At 53.0% G+C, this 18,467-nt stretch overlaps 1 long non-coding RNA gene across 1 annotated transcript in view; it reads right to left on the minus strand.

Annotated features, from left to right (window-relative positions):
• LOC139251811 (uncharacterized) overlaps positions 1 to 17,409 on the minus strand; it is an 80,676-nt gene extending 63,267 nt beyond the window's left edge. Inside the window, exon 1 of the long non-coding RNA XR_011591430.1 lies at positions 17,229 to 17,409. This is a non-coding gene — a long non-coding RNA (uncharacterized lncRNA). The remainder of the gene's footprint in view (positions 1 to 17,228) is intronic.
• Positions 17,410 to 18,467: the final 1,058 nt, after the last annotated feature.

Consider the following 18,467-nt stretch of genomic DNA (forward strand, 5'->3'; position numbering starts at 1 on the left):
TGCCCTTCCGACAGTGCGGCACTCCCTCAGTACTGCCCCTCCGACAGTGCAGCGCTCCCTCAGTACTGCCCCTCCGACAGTGCGGCACTCCCTCAGTACTGCCCCTCCAACAGTGCAGCGCTCCCTCAGTACTGCCCCTCCGACAGTGTGCCTCTCCCTCAGTACTGCCCCTCTGACAGTGCGGCACTCCCTCAGTACTGCCCCTCCGACAGTGCAGCGCTCCCTCAGTACTGCCCATCCGACAGTGCGGCTCTCCCTCAATACTGTCCCCCCGACAGTGCAGCGCTCCCTCAGTACTGCCCCTCCGACAGTGCGGCGCTCCCTCAGCACTGCCCCTCCGACAGTGCGGCTCTCCCTCAGTACTGCCCCTCCGACAGTGCGGCGCTCCCTCAGTACTGCCCCTCCGACAGTGCGGCGCTCCCTCAGTACTGCCCCTCCGACAGCGCATACTGTATGTGTACAAGAGCTGACACTGAGACTCACGGATGGGCCATGCAGTCCCAGGCGGGAGTAGGGTGCCTCCTTGGTTCTGTAGGCCCCAGGCTTCCAGTTGCCAGGGGCAACCAGTGAATCCACAGTGGAATAAAGTCATAAAGGCTGTGTATAGTGGGGTTGGTGATCGCGGGATTATGATCCCAAAATGTTCTTTCCTTGTTGGAACAGGGACACAGTGATAGGAAACATCTTGTGTGCAGAGAATTAGAACACTCATTTCCTGAGCAAGACAGCAGTAAACATAGTGAGGAAGCGGTGTTTATATTGTTCCTTGACCCTCAGCAACAGAACCCAAACTTTAAACAAACAGGCTCTAAAATCCTCTCGAAATATCAGCTCAAATCATCATCCTTTGATGTGATTCCCAAACTGAGCATAACATGGAGTAACACTTATCAAACTATCACGAGAGGGTCCTGGATGTCCTCGGACACAAATCACTCAAAGTTAACGTGCAGGTACAGCAAGTAATTTAGAAAGCAAATGGGATGTTGACCTTTGGAGGTCGTGGGTTCAAGTCCCACTCAACAGATTTCAGCACATAATCCAGGCCAACACTCCCAGTGTAGTACTGAGGGAGCGCCGCATTGCGCTGTCGGAGGGGCAGTAATGAGGGAGCGCAGTACTGCGCTGTCGGAGGGGCAGTACTGAGGGAGCGCAGTACTGCGCTGTCGGAGGGGCAGTACTGAGGGAGCGCCGCACTGCGCTGTCGGAGGGGCAGTACTGAGGGAGCGCCGCACTGTCGGAGGGGCAGTACTGAGGGTGCGCTGCAATGTCAGAGGGGCAATACTGAGGGAGCGCCGCACTGTCGGAGGGGCAGTACTGAGGGTGCGCTGCAATGTCAGAGGGGCAATACTGAGGGAGCGCCGCACTGTCGGAGGGGCAGTACTGAGGGTGCGCTGCAATGTCAGAGGGGCAGTACTGAGGGAGCACCGCACTGTCGGAGGGGCAGTGCTGAGGAAGCTCCGCACTGTTGGAGGGGCAGTACTGAGGGGCTGAATGGCCTCCTCCTGGTGCTATGTAACAGGCTCGAGGGGCTGAATGGTAGGGGTCCAATGGAAAGTTCAGGACTGAGATGGAGAGATTTTTGTTGGGCAGGGTATCGAGGGACACGGAACCAAGGCGGGCGGATGAAACACAGAAAATAGGAGCAGGAGTCGGCCATTCGGCCCCTCGAGCCTGCTCCGCCATTCAATATGATCATGGCTGATCTTCTATCTCAACACCATATTCCCACTTTCTCCCCATACCCCTTGATACCTTTTGTGTCTAGAAATCTATCTATCTCCCTCTTAAATATATTCAGTGACTTGGCCTCCACAGCCTTCTGTGGTCGAGAATTCCACAGGTTCACCTCCCTCTGAGTGAAAACATTTCTCCTCATCTCGCTCCTAAATTTCCTACCCCGTATCCTGAGACTGTGACCCCTTGTTCTAGACTTCCCAGCCCCGGGGGAAACATCCTCCCCGCATCCAGTCTGTCCAACCCCGTCAGAATTTTATACGTTACAATGAGATCCCCTCTCATTCTTCTAAACTCCAGTGAATACAGGCCCAGTCCACCCAATCTCTCCTCATACCACAGTCCTGCCATCCCAGGAATCAGTCTGGTGAACATTCGCTGCACTCCCTCAATAGCAAGAACCTCCTTCCTCAGATTAGGAGACCAAAACTGAACACAATATTCCAGGTGAGGCCTCACCAAGGCCCTGTACAACTGCAGTAAGACCTCCCTGCTCCTATACTCAAATCCTCTCGCTATGAAGGCCAACATACCATTTGCCTTCTTCACCGCCTGCTGTACCTGCATGCCAACTTTCAACGACTGATGTACCATGACACCCAGGTCTCGTTGCACCTCCCCTTTTCCTAATCTGCCGCCATTCAGATAATATTCTGTCTTTGTGTTTTTGCCCCCAAAGTGGATAACCTCACATTTATTCACATTATACTGCATCTGCCATGCATTTGCCCACTCACCTAACCTGTCCAAGTCACCCTGCAGCTTCTTAGCATCCTCCTCACTGCTCACACTGCCACTCAGTTTAGTGTCATCTGCAAACCTGGAGATATTACACTCAATTCCTTCATCTAAATCATTAATATATATTGTAAAGAGCTGAGGTCCCAGCACTGAGCCCTGCGGCATCCCACTAGTCACTGCCTGCCATTCTGAAAAGGACCCGTTTATCCCAACTCTCTGCTTCCTGTCTGCCAACCAGTTCTCTATCCACGTCAATACATTATCCCCAATACCATGTGCTTTGATTTTGTACACCAATCTCTTGTGTGGGACCTTGTCAAAAGCCTTTTGAAAGTCTAAATACACCACATCCACTGGTTCTCCCTTGTCCACTCTACTAGTTACATCCTCAAAAAATTCTAGAAGATTTGTCAAGCATGATTTCCCTTTCATAAATCCATGCTGACTTGGGCCGGTCCTGTCACTGCTTTCCAAATGCATTGCTATTTCATCTTTAATAATTGATTCCAACATTTACCCCACTACTGATGTCAGGCTAACCGGTCTATAATTACCCGTTTTCTCTCTCCCTCCCTTTTTAAAAAGTGGTGTTACATTAGCTACCCGCCAGTCCATAGGAACTGATGCAGAGTCGATAGACTGTTGGAAAATGATCACCAATGCATCTACTATTTCTATGGCCATTTCCTTAAGTACTCTGGGATGCAGACTATCAGGTCCTGGGGATTTATCAGCCTTCAATCCCATCAATTTCCCTAACACAATTTTCCGCCCGATAAGGATATCCTTCAATTCCTCCTTCTCGCTAGACCCTCAGTCCCCTAGTACTTCCGAAGGTTATTTGTGTCTCCCTTCATGAAGACAGAACCAAAGTATTTGTTCAACTGGTCTGCCATTTCTTTGTCCCCATTATAAATTCACCTGAATCTGACTGCAAGGGTCCTATGTGTGTCTTCACTAATCTTTTTCTCTTCACATATCTATAGAAGCTTTTGCAGTTAGTTTTTATGTTCCCGGCAAGCTTCCCCTCTTACTCTATTTTCTCCCTCCTAATTAAAACCTTTATCCTCCTCTGCTGTATTACAAAATTCTCCCAGTCCTCAGGTTTGCTGCTTTTTCTGGCCAATTTTTATTCCTCTTCCTTGGATTTAACGCTATCCTTAATTTCCCTTGTTAGCCACGGTTCAGTCACCTTCCCCGTTTTATTTTTGCTCCAGACAGGGATGTACAATCGTTGAAGTTCATCCATGTGATCTTGAAATGTTTGCCATTGCCTATCCACCGTCAATCCTTTAAGTATCATTCGCCAGTCTATTCTAGCCAATTCACGCCTCATACCATCGAAGTTACCTTTCCTTAAGTTCAGGACCCTAGTTTCTGAATTAACTGTGTCACTCTCCATCTTAATAAAGAATTCTACCATATTATGGTCACTCTTCTCCAAGGGGCCTTGCACAACAAAATTGCTAATTAGTCATTTCTCATTACACATCCCCCAGTATAGAATGGCCAGCCCTCTAGTTGGTTCCTCGATATATTGGTCTAGAAAACCATCCCGAATACACTCCAGGAAATCCTCCTCCACCGTATTGCTACCAGTTTGGTTCACCCAATCTATTGTAGATTAAAGTCGCCCATGATAACTGCTGTACCTTTATTGCACGCGTCCCTAATTTCTTGTTTGATGCTGTCCCCAACCTCACTATTACTGTTTGGTGGTCTGTACACAACTCCCACTAGTGTTTTCTGCCCTTTGGTATTCCGCAGCTCCACCCATACCGATTCCACATCATCCAAGCTAATGTCCTTCCTTACTATTGCATTAATTTCCTCTTTAACCAGCAACGCCACCCCGCCTCCTTTTCCTTTCTGCCTATCCTTCCTGAATGTTGACTACCCCTGGATGTTGAGTTCCCAGCCTTGGTCACCCTGGAGCCATGTCTCCGTGATGCCAATTATATCATGTTCGCATGCCAGACACGAGACTCCCAAAGCAAGTGCTCTGCGCGGAGCTCCTCCATGGCAAACGAGCCAAAGGTGAGCAGTGGAAACGTTACAAGGACACCCTCAACGCTCTCTGATAAAGTGCGACATCCCCACTGACACCTGAGAGCCCCTGGCCAAAGACCGCCCTAAGTGGAGGGAGAGCATCCGGGAGGGCGCTGAGCACCTCGAGTCTCGTCTCCGAGAGCGTGCAGAAACCAAGCGCAGGCAGCGGAAAGAGCGTGTGGCAAACCAGTCCCACCCTCCCCTTCCCTCAACCACTGTCTGTCCCACCTGTGACAGGGACTGTGGCTCTCGTATTGGACTGTTCAGCCACCAAAGAACTCACTTCAGGAATGGAAGCAAGTCTTCCTCGATTCTGAGGGACTGCCTATAATGATGATGATATATTGTGAATAGCTGGGGCCTCAGCACTGATCCCTGTGGTATCCCACTCGTCACTGCCCGCCAACCCGAAAAAGACCCGTTTATTCCTACTCTCTGTTTCCTGTCAATTAACCAATTTTCAATCCATGTCAATACATTATCCCCAATCCTATGTTCTTTAATTTTGCACACTAACCTCTTATGTGGGACTTTATCAAAGGCCTTATGAAAATCCAAATACACATGGAGTTAAGATACAGAGCAATCATGATCTCAGCCAATGGCAGAGCGGGTTGGATGGGCCGAATGGCCTCCTCCTGCTCCAATGTTCACAATCTACCAGCTGCCTTTTTGCATCTTCTGCTAATCCAAACATTGGCTGTCCTCGAGACCCCAGCCCTGATCCCGGGGGCTGGGAAATGACCTTTGGCCCCTTCAGTTGAATACTTGGGATTCTGAGGTTTTGGCCTCAAAGTGAGAACAATTCTTGGCAACGGGCCGCTCAATTGTACAAGTTCCCATTTCGCATGGTCCCACTCGGCTCCGCGTTAACGGAGGGCTAAATCCACTCACTGTCCAAACAATAGCTTTTCTTCCCCTCTAAGGCTGTGCTTGCATAAGCACTGGAAAATATTCCCCCGACTACCTCCACGTCCGATCATACAACAGCAGGAATCGAAGGGCATGAAGAGTGTCAGATTGTTTGATCCAGGCCGACACTCCCACTGCCAGTACTGTCGGAGGGACAGTACTGAGGGAGCGCCGTACTGCGCTGTCAGAGGGGCAGTACTGAGGGAGCGCCGTACTCGCTGTTGGAGGGGCAGTACTGAGGGAGCGCCGTACTGCACTGTCGGAGGGGCGGTACTGAGGGAGCGCCGCACTGCACTGTCGGAGGGGCAGTTCTGAGGGAGTGCCATACTACGCTGTCGGAGGGGTAGTACTGAGGGAGTGCCATACTGCGCTGTCGGAGGGGTAGTACTGAGGGAGCGCCGTACTGCGCTGTCGGAGGGGTAGTACTGAGGGAGCGCCGTACTGTACTGTCGGAGGGGCAGTACTGAGGGAGGGCCGCACTGTCGGAGGGGCAGTACTGAGGGAGCGCCGTACTGTACTGTCGGAGGGGCAGTACTGAGGGAGTGCCATACTGTGCTGTCGGAGGGGTAGTACTGAGCGAGCGCTGCACTGATGGAGGGGCAGTACTGAGGGAGTGCCATACTGCGCTGTCGGAGGGGTAGTACTGAGGGAGTGCTGCACTATCGGAGGGGCAGTACTGAGGGAGCACCGCGCTGTCGGAGGGGCAGTACTGAGGGAGCGCCGCGCTGTCGGAGGGGCAGTACTGAGGGAGCGCCGCACTGTCGGAGGTGCCGTCTTTCGGATGAGACGTTAAACCGAGGCCCCGTCTGCCCTCTCTGGTGGACGAGAAGGCTCCCGCTCCCCCCCCCGCCCCTCCACCCACCTCCCCGGCGTCCTGGGCCCAGTGTTTATGGACGCTGTCACTTTAAGTCGGACGGACACCTTGGTGTTGGTGGATTCTGCCGGCCAGTGGGAAAGGAGCAAATTACAGACAAATGTGGGACGTCTTTCAACGAGACACAACAGAGTCCCTTCCTGCCGGGATCCGTGGGAATGTTTGGCTGGGGAATGCGAGAGGTCAGGGGTCACGGTCAGAGCCGGCGATGTCAGACTGCAGACGTTGCACGGCGGACAGCCCCGTGTAGGTGGTACACGCGGTCCCGCTGCCGAGGGGTCCCCGGGGATCAGACCTCCTTGGAGTGCGAGCAGTCAGGCTTGGGTATTGGAGCGTGTGATGGGGGTCATACCGCCGAGAGTGCGGCCCCGTCACTTTCGGGGGCGAGGGAGACACATCACCCAGAGTGCCCCCCCCGTCCCACACTTTCCACCTCCTCTTGGGACATTTTGTTCAATTCATTCATCAGAACATACGAAATCGGAGCAGGAGTCAGCCATTCGGCCCCTCGAGCCTGCTCCATATTTCTTATTCAAATATCATGGCTGATTTCAACACTTTCCCGCCCGATCCCCATATCTCTCGATTCCCTTAATATCCAAAAATCTATCGATCTCGGTCTTTGATGTACTCAACGACTGAGCCTCCACAGCCCTCTGGGGCAGAGAATTCCAAAGATTCACCACCCTCTGAGTGAAGAAATTCCTCCTCATCTCAGTCCTAAATGGCCGACCCCTTATCCTGAGACTGTGACCCCTGGTTCTAGACTCCCCAGCCCGGGGGGAAATATCCTCCCTGCATCTACCCTGTCAAGCTCTGTAAGAATTGTGTGTGTTTCAATGAGATCACCTCTCATTCTTCTAAACTCTAGAGAATATCGGCCCAGTCTGCTCAATCTCTCCTCATCCCAGTATTGTGTTCCGAACATAGATGAGACTGCACACAGGGAGGTTAAAGTAACAGTGACCTCGGTCTTTATTAAGACACTCCAGAGTGAGGAACAGGCCTTAGAGGCCATCTTATATACAGTGTTCCCAAGGGATGCTGGGATCCCTTGGGACTTCAGGGGATGCGCTCCCTGGTGGCGGAACATGGGAGTGCATGCTTTACAGATACACAACATCACTCCCCCGCCAAAGTCAAAGTGAAAACTATTTACAAGGTGAGGCAGTCGGGAGCCTTTCTTTCCCTGGTGGACCGCCTCGGTACAAATGTCTGTTCTGGTGTGTTGGCTGTGCCCTCGCTGGGCTGGCGTGTTGTTGGCCCTGCAGGGCTGCTGGGTGAGCCTGGCCTTGCTGGGCTGTTGGACGTGATGGGTTCGATTTCCTGGTCCGGGGTGGTGTCGTTGATCCTTTGGGTGTGTGTTGTGGGCTCGAAAAAGGTGGTGTCTGCTGTGGGATGTTCAGGGCAGTCTGTGAACCGCAGCCTCGTTTGGTCCAGGTGCTTTCCGCAAATTTGTCCACAATTTGACTACAAATTTGACTACAAACACCCTACTCCCTTCTTTAGCTATCAGCGTGCCCACGATCCACTTGGGACCATGTCCATAGTTTAGCACATACACAGGGTCATTCAGATCAATTTCCCGTGACACAGTGGCGCGACCATCGTTTACATTTTGTTGCTGCCGCCTGCTCTCTACCTGATCATGCAGGTTGGGGTGAACCAGCGAGAGTCTGGTTTTAAGTGTCCTTTTCATGAGTAGCTCAGCCGGGGGCACCCCTGTGAGCGAGTGGGGTCTCGTGCGGTAGCTGAGCAGTACTCGGGACAGGCGGGTTTGGAGTGAGCCTTCTGTGACTTGTTTGAGGCTTTGTTTGATGGTTTGTACTGCCCGCTCTGCCTGCCCATTGGAGGCTGGTTTAAACGGGGCCGAGGTGACATGTTTGATCCCATTGCGGGTCATGAATTCTTTCAATTCGGCACTGATGAAACATGGCCCGTTGTCACTGACCAGTATATCAGCAGGCCGTGGGTGGCAAACATGGCCCTCAGGCTTTCGATGGTGGCGGTGGCAGTGCTTCCCGACATTATTTCACATTCAATCCATTTTGAAAAATCATCCACCACCACCAGGAACATTTTACCTAGAAACGGGCCCGCATAGTTGACATGGATCCTTGAACATGGTCTGGAGGGCCAGGACCACAAACTTAGTGGTGCCTCTCTGGGCGCGTTGCTCAACTGAGCACACACGCTGCATTGCCGTACATAGGACTCTAAGTCAGAGTCGATACCGGCCACCACACGTGGGATCTGACTATCGCTTTCATCATTACTATACCCGGGTGTGTGCTGTGGAGATCCGAGATGAACGTCTCCCTGCCCTTTTTGGATAGCACTACGCGGTTGCCCCACAACAGGCAGTCTGCCTGAATGGACAGCTCGTCCTTTCGCCGCTGGAACGGCTTGATTAGCTCTTGCATTTTAACGGGGATGCTGGCCCAGCTCCCATGCAGTACACAGTTTTTTACTCGGGACAGCAGAGGATCTTGGCTGGTCCAAGTCCTAATCTGGTGGGCCGTGACAGGTGATTTATCATTTTCAAACGCTTCCATGACCATCAACAAGTCTGCGGGCTGCGCCACCATCAACAAGTTTGCAGGCTGCGCCATTTCCACCCCCGTAGTGGGCAATGGTAGCCGACTGAGAGCATCCGCACAGTTCTCGGTGCCTGGCCTGTGGCGGATGGTATAATTATATGCTGATAGCGCGAGTGCCCACCTTTGTATGCGGGCTGAGGCATTCGAATTTATCCTCTTGTTTTCAGCGAACAGGGATATGAGGGGCTTGTGATCGGTTTCCAGCTCAAATTTGAGGCCAAACAGGTACTGATGCATTTTCTTTACCCCAAACACACACGCTAATGGCTCTTTCTCAATCATGCTGTAGGCCCTCTTGGCCTTAGACAAGCTCCTGGAGGCATAGGCAACAGGTTGCAACTTCCCCACGTTAGCTTGTTGTAATACACACCCGACTCCGTACGACGACGCATCACATGCTAGCACAAGTCTTTTACACGGGTTATACAATACAAGCAGCTTGTTGGAGCATAAAATGTTTCTGGCTTTCTCAAAAGCAATCACTTGGTTTTTTTCCCCATACCCAGTTCTCACCTTTATGCAATAACACATGTAGGGGCTCTAAGAGGGTGCTTAACCCCGGTAGGAAGTTACTAAAATATTTGAGGAGTCCCAGGAACGACCGCAGCTCCGTGACGTTCTGTGGCCTGGGCGCGTTCCTGATAGCCTCTGTCTTGGCGTCTGTGGGCCGAATGCCGTCCGCCGCGATCTTTCTCCCCAAAAACTCCACTTCTGTTACCATGAAGACGCATTTCGACCTCTTCAGCCACAGCCCTACGCGATCCAGTCGCTGGAGGACCTCCTCCAGGTTTTGTAGGTGCTCGACGGTGTCCCGACCCGTGACCAATATGTCGTCCTGAAAAACCACTGTGCATGGTACCGACTTGAGTCGGCTCTCCATGTTTCTCTGGAAGATCGCTGCAGCCGACCGAATTCCAAACGGGCATCTGTTGTAGATGAACAGTCCCTTGTGCGTGTTGATGCAGGTGAGGCCCTTCGAAGACTCCTCCAACTCCTGCGTCATGTAGGCCGAAGTCAGGTCGAGCTTGGTGAACGTCTTGCCTCTTGCCAGCGTCGCAAATAGGTCGTCCGCTTTAGGTAGCGGGTATTGGTCCTGTAGCGAGAAACGATTAAAAATTACTTTATAATCGCCGCAAATCCTGACCGTGCCATCACTTTTGAGTACTGGAACAATCGGGCTGGCCCACTCGCTGAATTCCACTGGGGAGATGATGCCCTTGCGTTGCAGCCTGTCCAGCTCGATTTCCACTCTCTCCCTCATCATGTGAGGTACCGCTCGAGCCTTGTGGTGAATGGGTCGTGCCTCTGGGACCAAGTGGATCCGCACCTTCGCCCTGGCTCAAAAAGGGAAGGAAATTTGTTAAGAATCTGGATACATGAGGCCTCATCGACATGTGATAGCGCTCGGATGTCATCCCAGTTCCAGCGGATTTTGCCCAGCCAGCTCCTTCCAAGCAGTGTGGGGCCATCGCCCGGGACAATCCAGAGTGGCAGTTCGTGCACCGTGCCCTCGTAGGTGACCTTGACCATGGCGCTGCCCAGGACAGTGATGAGCTCTTTGGTGTACGTTCTCAGTTTCGTGTGGATGGGGCTCAGGGCTGGTCTGAGTGCCTTGTTGCACCACAGTCTCTCAAACATCTTTTTACTCATGATGGATTGGCTAGTGCCAGTGTCCAGTTCCATGGCTACGGGTAAGCCATTCAATTTTACATTTAGCATTATAGGTGGACATTTTGTCGAAAATGTGTGCACCCCGTGTACTTCAGCATCTGCCTCCTCTCTCTGAGACTCGAAATTGCTTTGATCCACCATGGACCGATCTTTCTCTGCCACATGGTGGTTAGCAGGTTTTGCAGAGCTTAAAGCTCGTCTGCAAGCTCGTTGGAGGTGCCCCATTGTTCCACAGCTCTTGCAAACATACCCTTTGAAGCTGCATGAATAGGCTGAATGGAAGCCTCCACAATGCCAACAAGGTGTGAATTACCTTGCATTCATCCTTTGTTGGGGACTCCGAGTCATCTGTTAATTTATGAACATTGCTAGCACTTGTGTGCTGAGAGATTTGTTTGGTGTTATCACTGGTGGACATAAACGCCTGTGCTATCGCAATGGCCTTACTGAGGGTCAGTGTCTCCACAGTCAAAAGTTTTCGTAGGATGTTCTTGTGGCCAATGCCCAGTACAAAAAAGTCTCTGAGCATCTGCTGCAGGTAGCCATCAAACTCACATTGTCCTGCAAGTCGCCTTAGCTTGGCGACGTAGCTCGCCACTTCCTGACCTTCAGATCGCTGGCACATATAGAACCGTTACCTCGCCATCAGCACGCTCTCCCTCGGGTTAAGATGCTCCCGAACCAGTGCACACAGCTCCTCATACGACTTATCTGTGGGTTTCACTGGAGCCAGAAGATTCTTCATGAGGCTGTAGGTCAGTGCCCCGCAGACTGTGAGGAGAACCGCTCTCCTTTTTGCAGCGCTTCCTTCTCCGTCCAGCTCGTTGGCTACAAAGTACTGGTCTAGTCATTCGACATAGGCTTCCCAGTCCTCACCCTCCAAGAACTTCTCCAGGATGCCCACAGTTTGCTGCATCTTTGCGATGGATTCGTATACTCGTCGCCAGTTATTGTGTTCCTAACACAGATGAGGCTGCACACAGGGAGGTTAAAGTAACAGTGACCTCAGTCTTTATTAAGACAGGCCTTAGGGGCCGGCTTATATACAGTGCTCATAAGGGATGCTGGGATCCCTTGGGACTTCAGGGGATGTGCTCGCTGGTGGTGGAACATTGGAGTGCATCCTTTACAGATACACAACACCCAGGAATCAGTGTGGTGAACCTTTGCTGCACTCCCTCAATGGCAAATATATCCTTCCTTAGCTAGGGAGACCAAAACTGTGCACAATACTCCAGGTGTGGTCTCACCAGGGCCCTATTTAAATGCAGTAAGACGTCTTTACTCTTATACTCAAATCCTCCTGTAATAAAGGCCAACATACCATTTGCTTTCCTAATTGCTTGCTGTACCTGCATGCTAACTTTCAGTGACTCGTGTTCAAGGACACCCAGGTCCCTCTGAACTCCAACATTTCCCAATCTCTCACCATTTAAAAAATACTTTGCTTTTCTATTTTTCTTACCAAAGTGGATAACTTCACATTTCTCCACATTATATTCCATTTGCCATGTTCTTGCCCACTCACTTAGCCTGTCTATATCCCCCTGAAGCCTCTTTGCATCCTCCTCACAACCTACACTCCCATCTAGCTTTGGGAGGTGAGCATCACTTGGAGGCCAGCATTTGTTGCCCATCCATAATTGCCTGTAACTGAGTGTCTCGCTGGGCAATTTCAGAGGGACTGGAGTCACCTATTGGCGAGACCAGGTAAGGACGACAGATTTCTTTCCTGAAAGGGCATTAATGAACCCGATGGAGTGCGGCGGAGGGATACCTTCTCATCCATCTGAGAGGGTAGATGGGGCCTCGGTTTAACGTCTCATCCGACAGTGCGGCACTCCCTCAGTACTGCCCATCCGACAGTGCGGCGCTCCCTCAGTACTGCCCCTCCGACAGTGCGGCGCTCCCTCAGTACTGCCCCTCCGACAGTGCGGCGCTCCCTCTGTACTGCCCCTCCGACAGTGCGGCGCTCCCTCAGTACTGCCCCTCCGACAGTGCGGCGCTCCCTCAGTACTGCCCCTCCGACAGTGCGGCGCTCCCTCAGTACTGCCCCTCCGACAGTGCGGCGCTCCCTCAGCACTGCCCCTCCGACAGTGCGGCGCTCCCTCAGTACTGCCCCTCCGACAGTGCGGCGCTCCCTCTGTACTGCCTCTCCGACAGCGCAGTACGGCGCTCCCTCAGTCAGCCTGGACTTTGTGCTCAAGTTCCTGGAGTGAGACTCGAACTCACGACGTTCTGACTCAGAGGTGAGAGTGCTGCCCCCTGAGCCACAGCTGGGGATCTGTTACATGTCGAACTAACACCTTGAAATGAGATTAGTTCTGCTCTGGGCTGTTTCCTGACTGTGGGCTGCTTTAAGGACAACATTGTGAAGATCAGCTACGGACCTAACTTCCTGAGGAAATCCAGAACAGGAGAACTGACAATCATGTCTGACTCACTCATCCTGCCAGAGCCTATACCGGACAAACACGCGAGAGCTGGGCCTGCTCTTCACACCCATACCTCACTCAACCCTGCTCCTCCACTGTGCTCCCCACAAAATACACTGTCCCATCAAACACTCCCAGGGCAGGTACAGGGGGTTAGATACAGAGTAAAGCTCCCTCTGCACTGTCCCATCAAGCACTCCCAGGGCAGGTACAGGGGGTTAGATACAGAGTAAAGCTCCCTCTGCACTGTCCCATCAAACACTCCCAGGGCAGGTACAGGGGGTTAGATACAGAGTAAAGCTCCCTCTACACTGTCCCATCAAACACTCCCAGGGCAGGTACAGCACGGGGTTAGATACAGAGTAAAGCTCCCTCTACACTGTCCATCAAACACTCCCAGGGCAGGTACAGCACGGGGTTAGATACAGAGTAAAGCTCCCTCTACACTGTCCCATCACACACTCCCAGGGCAGGTACAGCACGGGGTTAGATACAGAGTAAAGCTCCCTCTACACTGTCCATCACACACTCCCAGGGCAGGTACAGGGGGTTAGATACAGAGTAAAGCTCCCTCTACACTGTCCCATCAAACACTCCCAGGGCAGGTACAGGGGGTTAGATACAGAGTAAAGCTCCCTCTGCACTGTCCCATCACACACTCCCAGGGCAGGTACAGGGGGTTAGATACAGAGTAAAGCTCTCTCTGCACTGTCCCATCACACACTCCCAGGGCAGGTACAGGGGGTTAGATACAGAGTAAAGCTCCCTCTACACTGTCCCATCAAACGCTCCCAGGGCAGGTACAGCACGGGGTTAGATACAGAGTAAAGCTCCCTCTGCACTGTCCCATCACACACTCCCAGGGCAGGTACAGCACGGGGTTAGATACAGAGTAAAGCTCCCTCTACACTGTCCCATCAAACGCTCCCAGGGCAGGTACAGCACGGGGTTAGATACAGAGTAAAGCTCCCTCTACACTGTCCCATCAAACACTCCCAGGGCAGGTACAGCACGGGGTTAGATACAGAGTAAAGCTCCCTCTACACTGGCCCATGAAATGTAAATGATGCAGCTCTTTCAAAGACAAGTATCTGAATACACTTCTAAATTATTTCACTGACGGTAAAGCCCTTTGGGCCACCCAGAGGTTGTGAAAGGTGCTATTATCATGAAAACAGCATCAACTTGCATTTGTATAGCACCTTTAATGTAGTAAAACGTCGCAAGGTGCTTCACAGGTTTATCAAATTTGACACCGAGCCGCATAAGACGATATTAGGGCAGGTGCCCAAAAGCTGGGTCAAAGAGGTCGGTTTTAAGGAGCGTCTTGAAGGAGGAGAGAGAGGCGGAGAGGTTTAGGGAGGGAGTTACAGAGCTTAGGGACCAGGCAGCTGAAGGCACGGCCACCAATAGTGGAGCGATGGAAATTGGGGGATGATCAGGAGGGCAAACTTAGAGGAGCGCAGACATCTCGGAGGTTGTAGGGGCTGGAGGAGGTTACAGAGATAGGGAGGGGTGTAGGGCTGGATCAGATTACAGAGATAAGGAGGGATGTAGGGGCTGGAGGAGGTTACAGAGATGGGGAGGGGTGTAGGGCTGGAGGAGGTTACAGACATAGGGAGGGGTGTAGGGGCTGGGGCAGGTGACAGAGATAGGGAGGGGGCGAGGGCCATGGAGGGATTTGAAAACAAGGATGGAGAATTGTGAAATTGTTTAACCGGGAGCCAATGTCGGTTAGCGAGCACAGGGGGTGATGGGTGAGCGGGACTCGGTGCGAGTTAGGACACGGGGGCAGCGAGCACAGCGGGTGATGGGTGAGCGGAACTCGGTGCGAGTTAGGACACGGGACAGGGGGGTTTTGGATGAGTTTAAATTTATGTATGGTCTCATATAGGTCATTGCATTCAAAATGTCTGGGGGTGCCCCCCCCCGCCAATCGTACCCCTCCCCAACTCCCCTTCCCCCCTCTGCATCATGTGTACTCTGGTTCTATGTGGGGAATGGGTTGTTTGAGCGCTAAGCTCACATTCTTGCCGCTCGTGGTACCTCACTCGAAGCGGCCAACCTTCAAGGGCGTGTGGTCGGGCCGTGCTATTCGACTAAGTGGGGCTTCAAGTTTGGGCTACATCCGCTGGAATTCGGAAGAATGAGAGGCGATCTTATTGAAACGTATAAGGTTATGAGGGGGCTTGACAAGGTGGATGCAGAGAGGATGTTTCCACTGATGGGGGAGACTAGAACTAGGGGGCATGGTCTTAGAATAAGGGGCCGCCCATTTAAAACTGAGATGAGGAGGAATTTCTTCTCTCAGAGAGTTGTAAATCTGTGGAATTCGCTGCCTCAGAGAGCTGTGGAAGCCGGGACATTGAATATATTTAAGACAGAAATAGACAGTTTCTTAAACGATAAGGGGATAAGGGGAGCGGGCAGGGAAGTGGAGCTGAGTCCATGATCGGATCAGCCATGATCGTATTAAATGGCGGAGCAGGCTCGAGGGGCCGAATGGCCTACTCCTGCTCCTATTTCTTATGTTCTTATGAACCCAATCAAGAGTGGCGACTCCGGCTGATTTTTCCCCCCCTGCCTCGTCCAGGGGCAACTGTGCCCTCCTATCGTCCCCCCCACTCCCCCCTCAAAGCCCTGCCCGGGCTGAGATTAGCAGGATAAGCACGGGTCGATGAATGAACACAGGGTATCTTGGTACCCTGAATGGTCCGGCACAACACCGAGGGGTGCACTTACTCGTGAAACCATTCCACGCCCCGCGTATATAACAATGTAGGTGTCAGCCGTGGCTCAGTGGGCAGCACTCTCTCTCTCTCTCACCTCCGAGTCAGAAGGTCGTGGCTTCGAGTCTCACTCCAGAGACACGAGCACCATCGTCTAAGCCCGACACTCCCAGAGCAGTGAGGGACCGCCGTACTGCTCTGTCGGAAGGGGCGGTACTGAGGGAGCGCCGCACTGCGCTGTCGGAGGGGCAGTGCTGAAGAAGCGCCGCACTGTCGGAGAGGCAGTACTGAGGGAGTGCCGCACTGTCGGAGGGGCAGTACTGAGGGAGTGCCGCACTGTCGGAGGGGCAGTACTGAGAGAGCGCCGCACTGTCGGAGGGGCAGTACTGAGGGAGTGCCGCACTGTCGGAGGGGCAGTACTGAGGGAGTGCCGCACTGTCGGAGGGGCAGTACTGAGGGAGAGCCGCACTGTCGGAGGGGCAGTACTGAGGGAGCGCCGTACTGTCGGAGGGGCAGTACTGAGAGAGCGCCGCACTGTCGGAGGGGCAGTACTGAGGGAGGGCTGCACTGTCGGAGGGGCAGTACTGAGGGAGTGCCGCACTGTCGGAGGGGCAGTACTGAGGGAGCGCCGTACTGTCGGAGGGGCAGTACTGAGAGAGCGCCGCACTGTCGGAGGGGCAGTACTGAGGGAGCGCCGTACTGTCGGAGGGGCAGTACTGAGAGAGCGCCGCACTGTCGGAGGGGCAGTACTGAGAGAGCGCCGCACTGTCGGAGGGGCAGTACTGAGGGAGCGCCGTACTGTCGGAGGAGCAGTACTGAGAGAGCGCCGCACTGTCGGAGGGGCAGTACTGAGGGAGCGCCGTACTGTCGGAGGTGCCGTCTTTCAGATGAGACATTAAACCGAGGCCCCGTCTGCCCTCTCGGGTGGATGTAAAAGATCCCGGGGCCACTATTGGAAGAAGAGCAGGGGGAGTTCTCCCCGGTGTCCTGGGGCCAATATTTATCCCTCAACCAACATCACTAAAACAGATGATCCGGGTCATTATCACATCGCTGTGTGCGGGAGCTTGCTGTGCGCAAATTGCCGTTTCCCACAATACAACAGTGACCACACTCCAAAAGTACTTCATTGGCTGTGAAGCGCTTTGGGACGTCCGGTGGTCGAGAAAGGCGCTATATAAATGCGTTATTTTTTTCCTGCTCCCCACCCCCCCCCGACTCGACCCCCCCATTTCGAAGGAAATTCTCACAGGGGGCTATTGTGTCAGCCAATGAACAGAGCAAATTCCTCCCCGCCTCCTGCGCCACCACCCACCCCTCTCTGTCTCTTTCTCTCTCTGTCCGCAACCCCTCTCCCCCGCCCCCTGTCCCCACAGCTACCCCAACATGGGAAGCACGCGTGGATTATCCGCGCGGATCGCTAAAAACTAAACACCGCGCGCGATTTCTGGCTGGAGAACGCAAAGGTTTCATCGCTGACCTGTGTCCCAGCCTCGGTTGAAGTCCTTCAAAGCTGTGGCTGAGTGAGATGGCAGCGTTCTCGAAGCTGAGAATCTGCCGCGCACAGTGGACTGGATTTGTGCCGATCCCTGTCGCTTCCCTCTCTCTTCCTCTGACAAGGGACTGCGGGACAAGGGTTTAGATTCTTCCGCCCCTCTCCAGTCACGTCACCGGACTGCTCTCGACACTGAACTTTCAGTCCAAGCCAACCTCACTCTGCAACACAGATTTTTTTTTTTTCCTTTTTCTTTTGGCCTGACGATTTCCCAGCCCATCTCCTGAGATTCCCGAGAGGAAACGGTTTCCCACTGCACCACTGCGGTCCAGAAACAACTCATTATTAGCCGGGGAATTCAGCCAAGCCCTCGAATTCCACAGCCGACAATATTCAGCCACAAATTCTTGAGCCCCGTGGAACAATTTAACGAGTTCACCAACACTTCAAAGCAGCAGAAAATAATAACTGCTTTCCGAAGAGTCTTGCTGCATCTTTGGAACGTAGCAACAGGAGGAGGCCATTCAGCCCCTTGAGCCTGTTACACAGGAACAGGAGGAGGCCATTCAGCCCCTCGAGCCTGTTACACAGGAACAGGAGGAGGCCATTCAGCCCCTCGAGCCTGTTACACAGGAACAGGAGGAGGCCATTCAGCCCCTCGAGCCTGTTACATTAGGAACAGGAGGAGAACATGCTGTCCCTCGAGCCTGTTACAGTAGGAACAGGAGGAGGCCATTCAACCCCTCGAGCCTGTTACACAGGAACAGGAGGAGGCCATTCAGTCCCTCGAGCCTGTTATACAGGAACAGGAGGAGGCCATTCAGCCCCTCGAGCCTGTTACATTATCAACAGGAGGAAGCCATTCAGCCTCTCAAACAGTTACATTAAGAACAGGAGGAGGCCATTCAGCCCCCTCAAGCTTGTTACATTAGGAACAGGAGGAGCTCCATTCAGCCCCTCGAGCCTGTTATACAGGAACAGGAGGAGGCCATTCAGCCCCTCGAGCCTGTTACACAGTAACGGGATCAGGTCATTCAGACCTTCGAGCCTGTTACACAGAAACAGGAGGAGGCCATTTGGCCCCTCGAGCCTGATACATTAGGAACAGGAGGAGTTCAATTCAGTCCCCTCAAGCCTGTTAGATAGGAACAAAAGGAGCTCCATTCAGCCCCTCGAGCCTGTTGTACAGGAACAGGAGGAGGCCATTCAGCCCCTCGAGCCTGT

Source organism: Pristiophorus japonicus, unplaced genomic scaffold, assembly GCF_044704955.1.
Source record: "Pristiophorus japonicus isolate sPriJap1 unplaced genomic scaffold, sPriJap1.hap1 HAP1_SCAFFOLD_445, whole genome shotgun sequence".
Classification (NCBI taxonomy): Eukaryota; Metazoa; Chordata; class Chondrichthyes; family Pristiophoridae; genus Pristiophorus; species Pristiophorus japonicus.